At 42.2% G+C, this 11,045-nt stretch overlaps 1 pseudogene; it reads left to right on the top strand.

Annotated features, from left to right (window-relative positions):
- The first annotated feature begins 2,842 nt into the window (after positions 1 to 2,842).
- On the top strand, positions 2,843 to 3,292 carry LOC147614409 (3beta-hydroxysteroid-dehydrogenase/decarboxylase pseudogene; annotated as a pseudogene).
- The last annotated feature ends 7,753 nt before the right edge of the window (positions 3,293 to 11,045 follow it).

The following is an 11,045-nucleotide window of genomic DNA, read 5'->3' as shown; positions in this document are numbered from 1 at the left end:
GTCTAGATATATATAGGAAATTTCCATCAACATAACCAAGAATCTCTCAAAATTTCCCATGTATGGTAAAGTTCACTATATAGGGAATGAACAAAAGTGCCTTGTGTAGCTATCACATTACACTGCTATGCTGGTGCTAAAAAGGTAGTATCAATTTCTTTAGGAATTCCACTATGCTAAAAGATCTATGAGTCTTGAGGTGTGAATTGGTACTTTAGTTTTCCCGCGGGTAGGATTTCCTGCAGGTGGGTTGCTTTTCCCTGTGTGTTATGCTGCAGGTACATGGAAGGGTTTTCCACTTTCTTGTGCAAGAGTAGACGGTATGCAAGGGTCAAGCTTACTTTATCCTTGCCATGCTTAAAGCACTTTAATATTCAACCATGCTAATTTCTCCCAAGCATAACCATTCTATATCTTGGTATCCCTTGTCTCTAGGTCGCGACTCTTGTCTACTGGCTTCGTAGTCTATTGGAATATGTCGCTTGGTTATTGTGCCTACCTTTGGATCTTCACTCTTAGTAGGGTAACTCAATGTTGTGGCCTAACACTCATGGATTTTGATCCAGCTAGTCCCCTTTTTTCCTATACTAGGGTCCAGTCCATTTTTCCTTGGGGAACTCTTGTTCGGTTAAGCTTAAGTCCTAAGATAGATATGCGAAGTGGTTACTGACACTATCAAATTCGAGACTTTATGCTAGGGGAACAATATCTTCTCTTTTCTAATTGTGCCCGACCCTCGGGCATGATTGAAGTCACTCGGGATTGATAGCCCATGATTCCTAAGAACATTCAGCTACCCTCCTCTAGGATTGGAACTTTAGGCTGGCTTGCTAGGGGGTTCTTAATCTCTTAGTCTCTTCACTTGTGCCTTCCTATCACGGGGAAATGAATTTAGTATTGGGAGACCACTTGCCATTTAGGTAATTGCATTGATGGTTCTTCTTAAGCTATAACATTCGATTGGGATCATTCTCTATAGTGCATAATCCTAATCATTCTCTATAGTGGATAATCCCAATCATTTGGGTGGTGTCTAGGTCTCTCTAGTATTAGATGTCCTAACTCAAGTCGTTGGTATTGCATAAAGCGAGTCTATTCAAGGGACGTTACTTCCCTTCTTAGAATATTCCTAGTTAATCCTGTAGCACTAACGATGAAGATGCCTCTTGGCTGGGGCCATCTATCCTATCCTTCACAAGGTTTCCTTCCCCTATTGCCCTTTCTGTGCCTTGCTTGACACGTTGCTTAGGTTGGGTTTCTTTTCTACATGATTCTCTCTGGGCTTAACTCACTTGATTGGGTCTTTCTCAAGTGCTCTTGTGACCTAAACTTCCTTGCAAGTAACATCGTGGAATACCTTGAGACTACTAGACTGCAAGCGTTCCAAGACTTGCCAATAAGGTCCTAGGATTGCCGACATCATCTTGATTTTCGTATGTTACCACTATAGCTGGGATAATGTGGCAATACTTGGTCTCATTGGGCCCTTACTTCCTTGAATGCATTCGGTGAATGGTTATTGCTAGATTTACTGCGGTCCCAGCTGCAAGGAAACGTAGTCCCCTTTGGCCTTGAGATAAGAGCAATTGAATTTTTGGCCTTTCCATGGGTGCAATGCTTGGGTCTAGCTCCGTGTTGATTTCCTGCTCTACGAAGGATCTAGGAATGGAGGCTTTGATGCGTAACATATTTTACTCATTGAGGGGGAAGTGCAAGGGAGGTGCAAGGCATGGAAAAAGTGTGTCCCTCGATGATCATGAAATGCCCGTGCTGCTAAGAAGCACGCAAGTAGGTTCGGCAAAGTAGTTATAATTCGTAAGAAAAGATGTTAAATCTACTTTCATCATCCTCAATAACGAAAGAGACACATTAAACAAATGATAAAAAATAGTGGAATTTTTTATTTATATACACATGTTGGGAAGCACTTCGCGTAGTACACAGCTAGATACTAAGAGTTCGACAAGCACAAAATTCTCGAGAAGAGTGAAAATACAAGAATCGGCTTGGAAAAAAGGACTACATATGTAAGGATTTATCGATCTAACAAATCTAATTTCAACATTACCATGGTTAAAATAAAATTTGGTCGTGCCTACGCACTTAATCCAGAAGGACGACTAAGTTTCGAGGATTTTCAGATTCCCTTTCCCACACAAGATATGGGAATTCCTCGAATAAGGTCGAACGCAAGGTATCCATGAAAGCCTCGCGTTGCTCTAGTGAAGCCTCACGTAATGTGTCGATGAAGCACCCAATGATTGCATGTCCAAGTGCCATTTCTTGAAGAAGAGGGAGTATAATTTAATGGATTAACGAGAGAGAAAGGATTATGTACGGGCTATCGCTGAGAGGGGAAAGAGTTCAAGTCCTCGCCTAGACGAGAAGCAAAGCGACTATCAAAGGCATGTGGTAATTATACTAGAGTCCCAAGAGTGAGCTCCAATAATGGTCTCCCTCCTTCATCACGTTGTCGTGCCACGGCACGTCTATGGTGTGAAACCATGCATGTGAGGCCCTTAAATATAAATCTAGATGTATGGGATTAAGTGCCACGACTTGAGTCATTTTATGATGCCTATGTACATATGTTCATATTGTAAATGAGGTTCAATAAGACGAGCTGAGGCTGAGCCAGGTCTCGAAGCCTCTGTACATAAGTGTGGTGTGAACCATGGAGTTTTTTTTATGCTTATGGTAAACCTTGAGGTAGCACAAATTATCAATGAACCAAAAGCAGCATCACTTTCTTATGGGGCTAACAAGAAAGAGGGATTAGTTGCAGATTTTGATCTTGATGGAGGCATAAGAAAGACTGAAGGACTTGGCACAAGAGGCTTCCATGAGAGATTCTTCAATCGGCAACAGTTTGATCAGCATGTGTGCAAAGTGTGGCTCTGTTTTAGAGGCAAGGGAAGTCTTTGATAAGCTACTAGTTGGAGATGTTGTAGCATGGAGCTCAATGGTAAAAGGATACGGCATTAACCATGAGGGTTCCTTGGCTATGCAATGTTTCAATGACATGCATGCACAAGCATGCAAGGGAACAGTAGCAGTTTTCCACATGGCAGCTTCAGATTCATCAATCAACAATTTCAGTCTACACTACAATGTCACTGTTGAAGGAACGCACAATATAATAAATGCTTGCCTTCATAACAACATACACAAGCTCATTTATACTAGCTCACCTAGTACTGTTTTTAATGGTGTGCATGGCATCATGAATGGAGATGAAACCTTGCCATACCCTGATCGGCGTAATGATTCCTACTCTGAGACAAGAACATAGACAGCCCGAATGAAGCCCCCATCTTGCAAGCCATGGGGAAGGTTAATTTCACAAAGCAATCATCATCCGCATGTAAATTTAGTTGGGCATACCTTCACGATCGGGCGAAGCAAGACTTGCAACCTACAGCTTAAAGACCATGATATTAGTGGTGCTTTTTGCAAGTTCAAGCATTCGATGGCAGAGCATGGGGGATTAACAGTTTTGGAAAACGGTGAAAGCAATTGCATGTTGCTGGTTAATGGGAAACCATTGAAGAAGAATGGCAACTTCGCTCTCAAGGTGCCCAAAATGAAGGTGATCAGAAACTAAAGCCTTCAAATGTTGCAGGGAAGAATATTGGATGAATGAAGCCTCCAAGAAGGGCTATTCGGTAACATGCAAGGTCTGTATGATACTGTAAGGAAAACTCAACAAGTAGTTCAAGTTAAAGCTGTTCATGTGCAGAAGGAGCTTGCTGCTGCAGAATTCGATGGATACTGCGAGGGCGAGCTCATCAAGGTGACATTGTCAGGAAACCAAGAGCCTGTTAGTGTGGATATCACGGAGGCGACCATGGAACTTGCAGTTGAGAGGGTTTCGTTGTTGGTAAACGAAGCCTACAAAGATGCGCACAGTAAGGCACATAGCAAGGCACAAGCATAGCCAAGCGGGTAGTCAGCCCAAGCAAGGCAAGGCATGCTGGGCACTGCAGGTTTTGACGCTTAAGCGCACAACCCGCAAGACAAGAGAAGGTGGTGGCTTGCGTGGCAAAAATACGAAGGCATTTTTTTTAAAGGGAAAACCCGAATTTTAAGCCAAAAAAAAGGAGGCGCAGCGTATTTTCAATTTGGGAAATCCGAGTTTTTGGCTGCAAAAGAGAATTCGGCCTGAATCCCTTGCGGGGAAAAAAAGAGAAAGAACCAGGGCGACGCACATATGAAGGGGGAAAATATGCAGGAAAGGGAAAAAGGGAAAAAACCAAAGCTCGATTTTGCACAATATCTTGTTTTTGGAATATAGTTTCTGTTCAAGCCTTGTAGGGGTTCGAATTAAAGAGTAATTGAAGCTTTATCAATGATACGCTTTCTAAAAAATTCCAAAAATGAAGCGAACTGCTGCCCGATTTCATGCAAGGAGAAATTTCGACGTAGAAGCTCATGAAGAAGACATGAAATTCGGTTTTTGTGACAAAAAGATAAGCTTTTTTATGAATTCGATTTCAAAAAAATCATAATTCTTTAGTAAAGGTTTGGGTTTTAAGGCTTTAATAGCCTCAAAAATAAAAACTCTTGGTAAAATCCTTAATACTTATGGCCTTAGAAATTAAAGAGTTTTCCTGGAATTTGTGAGTTGTTGGAATCTGAAAGCAGGTTTTTATGAGATCAAGAGTCATCTTGAAATGGTGATGCTGGCAATATATGAAATATGTGATGTGAATGGTCACATGTATATGGAAATTTTTTGAAGATTGTGTTATGCCTACGTGTTATATAAGAGGCACTTGGATAAAAGGACAGGTGATCTATGATTTGAGTTAATCAAGCTCTTGGTTCGTGACTTATGTGCAATCATCAAGCTGAATTTGGGAATGTTTTGAAGTGAATATGCACATGTACATGTCAACCGAAATTGAGATGTCACATGCCATTTGAAGAAATAGGGATTGGAAGCTACTCTCACAGCCAGAAGTCTCGCACTTTCCCAGTGATACCGCCCACGCCACGACAGCTTTGGTGAACCCAACGTGAAACTGTTGGGGTGAGAGTTAGTGGTGAAATACACAGTGCAAGCTATGGCTGAGAATCCTGAGGGACAAGGGGTTCGTTTTGACCCCGGGGTTATGCAAATGTTTCAGATGTTTACTATGTATATGCAACAGCAGCAGCAAGCTGCTGAGAGGGGGCAAATTTCCACGACTAAAGCACTGTAGTCAATCGTGAAGAAGGTGGATCAATTTGATGGTAAAGACATCACAAAGTACCTGCGGAATTACACAAAGGAAATGGAGCTAAATAGGGTGACTGAGGAGGATATGGTTCGAAGCTTTGAGCTGGTATGTGTTCCCGAAATAAGAGAGCGCATAAGAGGATTACAGGCAGCACATGGTGGCAGAAATTGGGAGGAGTTCAAGCTTGCTTTGAAGGATGATTATTTCATGGAGGATTCCGAGCGGGTGACCAAGCGAACTTTCTTGGAGTGGGTTACAAAACCCAAAATTGGAATTTCTGCCACAGAGTTGCTAAGAGAGTTTGAGAAGCGCTATGCCCAGCTGTCAAGGATTGAGCGCACAACCTTAGACAGGGAAAAAATAGAGCTCTTCTTACAAGCAGCTGGGAAAGATCTCCAAGAAAAACTAGAAATTCTCCTTAAGGAGATAAGGATACAGAGCAGGGGCTAAAGAATGATTGGAATGATGTCAAGGATGCGGTCACCATGATTGGAATGATGTCGAGGATGCGGTCACCATGCTAGCAACGCGGCAGCAAAGGAGGGATAAAATGGTGATGAGCTCAGCAACTCCTATAACTGCTGTTACCCCTGAGAATCTACCAAAACCAGCTGCTGCAATCCCAAAGGTAGAAGGGCCGATGGATGAGCTTATTAAGGGCATGCGAGACCTAAAATTGAAGATGTCCAAAATTGAGGAAAAAGGGCTACCATTAGGGCAGGCTTCTATGCAAAGGCCTCAAAGCAAAGAAGGGTTTACATTCAGATGTATATGGTGTGATGACCCAGAACATACAAAGAAAGACTGTGCTAGCTATAAGGAAGCCCTCAGAAATCAACTTGTGTTTTTCAAAGATGGGAAAATCCACCTTACAGAGACTGGTCTTCCATTAAGCACAAACTTTGGAAAAGGAGGGATGAAAAAGCTGATTGAAGACATGGTTGCTGGACATGCCATCTCTATGGTTGAGGCAGCAACCTATGGATTAAAGGTTAGTCAATCGAAGCAGGAATCTGAGAATGATGATGGTTGAGGCAGCAACCTATGGATTAAAGGTTGGTCAATCGAAGCAGGAATCTGAGAATGATGAAGATTATGAGAATGAAGATTTTTGGCCATCAACAATGGAGCTAATTGCTTCAAAGAAGGTGTCTAAACAGGCTTTGCATGAGACAGGTGACTGTATATGTCTTGAGACTGGCTGGGAAGAGCCTGTGGATTCTTTATCTGTTCATGCCTACATTGCAAAATGCCAGAATAATGAGGCACAGGTAGAGGAAAAGCGTAAAAGGGAAAATGAGGAAGGAGGGCCATCAAAAAGGGTCACCCATGGTAGTGAAAAGAAGGATCTTGGGCCATCACATATGCCTCCGCCACATGGCAAACCTCCACAGGAAGTATCAATGGAAGAAGTGCCAGCAAAAATGAAGCATGAGAAGGAGAAGGGTAAAGGAAAAAGTCCACTCTACAAGCTTCAATCTGATATTGAAGCCGCAAACAGACCTCAAAAAGATGCTTGAAGAGAGGATTCTAAATAGTAGGGTGGAATTTACACTAGGGGAAGTCTTGGGGATTGCAAAGAAAGAATTCCATGATGAAATAATTGATATTATACGAAGGAAAAGGTAGTCCATAATTGAATCTATTCCATCACAGGGGGAGACAAGCACTTCCAAGACTCATGGAGTACAGACCTGTACAGCAAAAGGAAGAGAGAGAGAATGTGGCGGAATGTAATCACTCTGCTGAAGGGGCACGACAAGTGCACTTTGTGGGATGAGGATGATGAAAAAGAAGTTCTTACAAAGAGTCATTACTCCAGGAGCCATTGGGCAAGAGCCACCACCACTGAAACTCTTGTCAAGATAGGTGACTTGGAAGAGCCATATGTCGCTCTAATCGACCATGGGTCTAAAATAAATCTTATGGCTAAAAATCTCTACAACAAATGTAAGTGGCCAATGGATGTAGATCATGGGTGGATGATTAAAGCAACTAATAACTCATTTGGAGAGATCTATGCAGCCTGTCCAAATGTAAGGGTAACTATAGGGGATGTGAAAGATGATCAGAACTTCTTTGTCTAGGAGATGTCATCGTATCCCCTCATCCTTGGGCAACCCTACATTACAGCTGTGAGGATGGAAACAAAAGTTTTGGATGATGGCTCGGCATATGCAAGAATAAGGAGTAAAGATGGCAAGAAAGCTGTTCAGTTCTTGATAGTTTGCATTAACCATGAAAGGAACCGTGAGTCTCTTCGAGCACAGTCACTCCCAAAGATAAACAGAGAATTCATGAACTACAGGGAGATGAGGGATTTTGGCCAGGTGCCATTGTAAAGCGGGATTCCAATGGTACAAGGAAAAATGAGTTCTCACAGAACTCAATCAATGTAAATAACTTTTCAGCAAATTTTTAGGGATTTTCTAGCTATGGGTCACTGGTCTTTGTAAAAAGCAAGGATTTGAAGCGTGGCATGCGTCGACATGTACAAAATGAACAAAAAAGTCTTGAGCAGTGTGGTCTTTTGGAGAAGAATGAGTTTACTTCAGGGGTGCTTGATGAGGTGTCATTTGTGGATACTATGGGTGTGCTTTTTGCTATGGAAAGCACATGCTTACAGGGTGGGAATGAGATGGTAAAGGTGTCATCTGTGGGGATGTATGATATAATCCAGGAATTTGAAGAAATGGAATGTAAAAACATGTATTGTGAGATGGATGCTCGTGTTGATACAAAGTATAAAACGGTTGCAAAGAAGGTGAAACCAGTTGCCTTGTCCTTGCCACCAGGAAGCAAGGAGAAAATAGATGAAGCCTCTATGCAACCGAATCTCAGAGATTCGAAGAAAATTGGGCATAAGTTTACACAGGAAACCCTAAAAGAGCTGAAGATTGGTGAAAAGGATTTTCTGTTGCCAATTGAAAAGGAATGCTTTGAGGAGATGCTTGTAAAACATGGGAAGGCCTTTGCTTTTCAACCGCATGAGATAGGCTGTGTTGATCCAAGCGTAACAGCGCCAATGGTGATCTTCACTGTTCCACATGTGCCCTGGAACCTGCGCGGCCGATTTCAGTACCAAAGACTCTCTTGCCAAAGCTAATGGAATTACTAAAAGAAAAGATCAGGATGGGAATTTTGGAGCCATCATGCGCTCCATACTCCAACAGATGGTTTACCGTGCCAAAGAAAAATGGAGCATTGCGCTTCATTCAAGACATGCAACCTGTAAACAAGGTCACAATCAGGAATGTGGGAGCAGGTCCGATTGTGGACAAGTTTGCAGAAGCATTTGCAGGGAAAGCTATATACTCTATGGGTGATCTGTATTCGGGATATGATCAGTTCCAGCTGGATATACAAAGCAGGGACTTGACCACAATGAAAACTCCTTTGGGATTGGTAAGGATGTGTACCTTACCACAGGGAGCCACCAACTCAGTGGCGCATATGATGAATGGAATGAATAAAGTCTTGCAAGACTTCATACCACAAATAACTATGCCTTTTCTGGATGATGTGCCAATAAAAGGCTATGATGAGAAAGATAAAGATGGAGATTTGGATTCGAGGGGGTGCCGCAAGTTTGTAGCAAATCATATAAAAGATTGTGATATGATTCTATCCAGGCTTGAAGAGGTGAATCTTACTTTGTCTGGATTGAAATCAGTGTTTGGGGTTGGTGAAGTGCTAATCGTGGGGCATCTTTGTAGTACTAATGGACGCCGACCTTGTCCAGCCAAGATAGATGCAATACAAAGAATGAAAGAGATATGCATTAATGTTACAGAGGTGAGGAGATTTCTTGGTACATGTGTCTTTTATGTTATATGGATCCCACATTATGCACATGTAGCAGATCCTCTTTATCAACTTTTGAGGAAAAATCAAAAATTTTTGTGGAGTGCAGCACATATTAAAGCTATGCGAAAGCTGAAATGTCTGCTCCAATCATCACCTACTCTAAGGAAGGCAAATTATGAGTGTGGCAGGCCTGTGATTGTTACAGTTGATACTAGTCCTACTAGGATAGGATGGGCAGTAGGGCAAGATGATGAGGATGATCACAGGTATGTAATCAGATTTGGAGCAAAGGTATTTAGCGAAATTATCCGCAGATCAAGAGGGAGTTATGGGGAATAGTCACTGCTCTAAAATGTGAAAAAGAATATCTTATTGGGGCATCTGTACTTGTGGAAACTGATTGCTTGCCACTCCTTGGGATGATTGCAAGCTGCACCACTCCAGATATCGCTATGCTTAGGTGGATTGCCTATATCAAGTCACTAAATCCTGAGTTTGAGCATATTGCAGGAAAAGCTAACCCAGTTGTAGATATGCTATCAAGAGCCAGGTATGAAGATGAAGAAGGGATGGTTAGTGACATTGATGATGTAGGTACAAAGTTCTATACTACTGCATATGCAAAAGGGGACCATACTTGCTTATCAAATGCACTTGAGTCTTTTACTGAGGAAATGTATGAAGGAGATTGGTTATTGGTCAATACTTGAGTACTTTGACAAGACAGGAAAATTGGTCTGACTCAGAATTTAAGAGGATCCGCAGAAAAGCATATGGGTATTTTCTAAAGGATGGGTACCTGTGGAAGCATCCTAAGAAGAGGAATGCTATGCCACAGAGAGTCATATGTGATAAAGAGACTCAAGGGAAGCTCATGAAATAATTCCATGAGAGTCTCTGGGCTGGACATCAAAGTGTGTGGGCCACCTTTACCAAAATAAAGGAAAGATATTGGTGGAAAGGAATGTACAAGGATGTTTCCCAATATGTGGAAACATGCATGATATGTCAAATGTACTTAAATGTGCAACATTGTGATGGCTTGCAACCAACCTACCCACCTGCCATGCACTACAAATGGGTAGTGGATCTAGTTACAATGCCTTTGGGAATTTGGCAGATGCGGTACATAGCACTTGCAAGAGAAGATTTGAAAAATCAGGTGGAAGGGCGTGCTCTTAGAACAAAGAGTACGGAAACAGTATGCGAATTTCTCTTGGAAGATGTGATTTGCCGGTATGGTTGTGTTGGGAAAATAACAGCTGACAGGGGTGAGCTAGATGTTGAAGAAGCAAGGGAATTCTTCTCTAGAATTGGCATCAAATTGGCCCTAACATGTGCGTACAACCCTGAGGGCAATGGTAAAAGTGAGCGAGGACATCCTCCAATCATTAAAGCTTTGGCTAAGGCATGCAGAGGAAGAATGCGAGAGTGGCCAAGGCTGCTACCATATGCTTTGTGGGCTGACCGTACAACTCATAGCTCAGTGATGACAGGATACATGCCTGCAGAATTAATGTATGGTCAGAAGCCAGTAATGCCAGTTGAAGAAGTAGTTCCAACTTGGAATGTATTACCCTGGGTGGAAGAATTAAACAGGGAAGACCTCCTTGCATTGCGAATAAGGCAGTTGGAGAGGAGGCCTGAAGATGTAGAGCTTGCTAAAGCTTGTTTGAAAGATGCAAGGTTGAAAAATAAAGAAAGATTTGATAGAAGACACAGACTCCGGCCAAAGCCTATTGAAGAAGGTGATTGGGTCCTAATGTATGATAGTAGTCTTGACAACCAGTTCACTGTGCAAAGGAAGTTTGCAAAAAGATGGTTTGGCCCTTACATTGTCAAGCATGTGCATGGAAATGCCACGTATACCCTGTGTGAGCTTGATGGAACAGAGATAAAGAATCTTGTAGCAGGCAAAAGGATCAAGATGTTTAAAAGAAGGCATGACAGTGATCCTTTTGATTCACAGGGGACTCAAGATGAGAGGCTTGATAGCGATAGCATGGATATGGTTGA

Source organism: Cibotium barometz, chromosome 42 (genome assembly GCF_041138505.1).
Source record: "Cibotium barometz isolate CiBa-2024 chromosome 42, ASM4113850v1, whole genome shotgun sequence".
NCBI classification, from domain to species: Eukaryota; Viridiplantae; Streptophyta; class Polypodiopsida; order Cyatheales; family Cibotiaceae; genus Cibotium; species Cibotium barometz.
Note: the sequence above shows the minus strand (reverse complement) of the source record. Positions and strands in the feature narration are given on the sequence as shown.